Consider the following 3,447-nt stretch of genomic DNA (forward strand, 5'->3'; position numbering starts at 1 on the left):
TGTGAGTAAGCGTGAGTATGAACGTGAGTGAGTGCCTATGAGTGTGAGTAGGCGTGAGTATGAACATGAATGAGTGCCTGTGAGTGTGATTACACATGAGTATGAACGTGAGTGAGCGTCTGAGTATAAGTAGGCGTGAGTATGAACATGAATGAGTGCCTGTGAGTGTGTTTACACATGAGTATGAACGTGAGTGAGTGTCTGAGTATAAGTAGGCGTGAGTATGAACATGAATGAGTGCCTGTGAGTGTGATTACACATGAGTATGAACGTGAGTGAGTGCCTATGAGTGTGAGTAGGCGTGAGTATGAACATGAATGAGTGCCTGTGAGTGTGATTACACATGAGTATGAACGTGAGTGAGTGTCTGAGTATAAGTAGGCGTGAGTATGAACATGAATGAGTGCCTGTGAGTGTGATTACAGATGAGTATGAACGTGAGTGAGTGTCTGAGTATAAGTAGGCGTGAGTATGAACATGAATGAGTGCCTGTGAGTGTGATTACACATGAGTATGAACGTGAGTGAGTGTCTGAGTATAAGTAGGCGTGAGTATGAACATGAATGAGTGCCTGTGAGTGTGATTACACATGGGTATGAACGTGAGTGAGTGCCTATGAGTGTGAGTAGGCGTGAGTATGAACATGAATGAGGGCCTGTGAGTGTGATTACACATGAGTATGAACGTGAGTGAGTGTCTGAGTATAAGTAGGCGTGAGTATGAACATGAATGAGTTCCTGTGAGTGTGATTACACGTGAGTATGAACGTGAGTGAGTGCCTATGAGTGTGAGTAGGCGTGAGTATGAACATGAATGAGTGCCTGTGAGTGTGATTACACATGACTATGAACGTGAGTGAGTGTCTGAGTATAAGTAGGCGTGAGTATGAACATGAATGAGTGCCTGTGAGTGTGATTACACATGAGTATGAACGTGAGTGAGTGTCTGAGTATAAGTAGGCGTGAGTATGAACATGAATGAGTGCCTGTGAGTGTGATTACACATGAGTATGAACGTGAGTGAGTGCCTATGAGTGTGAGTAGGCGTGAGTATGAACATGATGAGTGCCTGTGAGTGTGATTACACATGAGTATGAACGTGAGTGAGTGTCTGAGTATAAGTAGGCGTGAGTATGAACATGAATGAGTGCCTGTGAGTGTGATTACACATGAGTATGAACGTGAGTGAGTGTCTGAGTATAAGTAGGCGTGAGTATGAACATGAATGAGTGCCTGTGAGTGTGATTACACATGAGTATGAACGTGAGTGAGTGCCTATGAGTGTGAGTAGGCGTGAGTATGAACGTGTGTGAGTGCCTATGAGTGTGAGTAGACGTGATTATGAACGGGAGTGAGTGTCTATGAGTGTGAGTAAGCGTGAGTATGAACGTGAGTGAGTGCCTATGAGTGTGAGTAGGCGTGAGTATGAACGTGAGTGAGTGCCTATGAGTGTGAGTAGACGTGATTATGAACGGGAGTGAGTGTCTATGAGTGTGAGTAAGCGTGAGTATGAACGTGAGTGAGTGCCTATGAGTGTGAGTAGGCGTGAGTATGAACATGAATGAGTGCCTGTGAGTGTGATTACACATGAGTATGAACGTGAGTGAGCGTCTGAGTATAAGTAGGCGTGAGTATGAACATGAATGAGTGCCTGTGAGTGTGTTTACACATGAGTATGAACGTGAGTGAGTGTCTGAGTATAAGTAGGCGTGAGTATGAACATGAATGAGTGCCTGTGAGTGTGATTACACATGAGTATGAACGTGAGTGAGTGCCTATGAGTGTGAGTAGGCGTGAGTATGAACATGAATGAGTGCCTGTGAGTGTGATTACACATGAGTATGAACGTGAGTGAGTGTCTGAGTATAAGTAGGCGTGAGTATGAACATGAATGAGTGCCTGTGAGTGTGATTACACATGAGTATGAACGTGAGTGAGTGTCTGAGTATAAGTAGGCGTGAGTATGAACATGAATGAGTGCCTGTGAGTGTGATTACACATGAGCATGAACGTGAGTGAGTGCCTATGAGTGTGAGTAGGCGTGAGTATGAACGTGAGTGAGTGCCTATGAGTGTGAGTAGACGTGAGTATGAACGTGAGTGAGTGCCTATGAGTGTGAGTAGACGTGATTATGAACGGGAGTGAGTGTCTATGAGTGTGAGTAAGCGTGAGTATGAACGTGAGTGAGTGCCTATGAGTGTGAGTAGGCGTGAGCATGAACATGAATGAGTGCCTGTGAGTGTGATTACACATGAGTATGAACGTGAGTGAGTGTCTGAGTATAAGTAGGCGTGAGTATGAACATGAATGAGTGCCTGTGAGTGTGATTACACATGAGTATGAACGTGAGTGAGTGTCTGAGTATAAGTAGGCGTGAGTATGAACATGAATGAGTGCCTGTGAGTGTGATTACACATGAGTATGAACGTGAGTGAGTGCCTATGAGTGTGAGTAGGCGTGAGTATGAACATGAATGAGTGCCTGTGAGTGTGATTACACATGAGTATGAACGTGAGTGAGTGTCTGAGTATAAGTAGGCGTGAGTATGAACATGAATGAGTGCCTGTGAGTGTGATTACACATGAGCATGAACGTGAGTGAGTGCCTATGAGTGTGAGTAGGCGTGAGTATGAACGTGAGTGAGTGCCTATGAGTGTGAGTAGACGTGAGTATGAACGTGAGTGAGTGCCTATGAGTGTGAGTAGACGTGATTATGAACGGGAGTGAGTGTCTATGAGTGTGAGTAAGCGTGAGTATGAACGCGAGTGAGTGCCTATGAGTGTGAGTAGACGTGAGTATGAACGCGAGTGAATGCCCATGAGTGTGAGTTGGCGTGAGTATGAACGTGAGTGAGTGCCTATGAATGTGAGTAGCGTGAGTATGAACGTGAGTGCCTATGAGCATGAGTAGGTGTGAGTATGAGCGTGAGTGAGTGCGAAGGCGGTAAAAATTGGGGTGAGTGAGTATGAGAGAGTATTCTCTTACAGTGCCGACCTATGCCTGTCACTGATGTCTTCCATCTTTTAACGTTTGCACTGATAGCACAAGAAATATGATGAATTACATTCTGTGACGTAAACCGCAGGCGGAAAGGTGAATAGTGTCAGATTACGTGTTCCGTGGGGTGTATAGGTTTATGTGCACGGGCGCGACATGGGCATAGAACAATGCGATGTCATGCGAACATGGCACGACTAACAGCGTTCAGTCCCCGTTATGTCTTTTTTTCCCTCTATCCTTCTTTATTGTTTTGTTGGTGCCTGCCTTGCGCTGCGATGACCGCTTCCCCCACATGGCGCCCGTTGCACCGGAAACAAGAAAGCTGAGTCACGGGACGAATTGCAGCTGTGGTTTAGCTTCCACCTGCGCGTGCGGAATTGACTGCCGTTCGCGAAATAGTTAGCATACACTTCAGTTTTGCTCTTTCTTTGTCCACAATATCGGAATA

Source organism: Rhipicephalus sanguineus, chromosome 4 (assembly GCF_013339695.2).
Source record: "Rhipicephalus sanguineus isolate Rsan-2018 chromosome 4, BIME_Rsan_1.4, whole genome shotgun sequence".
Taxonomy (NCBI): Eukaryota; Metazoa; Arthropoda; class Arachnida; order Ixodida; family Ixodidae; genus Rhipicephalus; species Rhipicephalus sanguineus.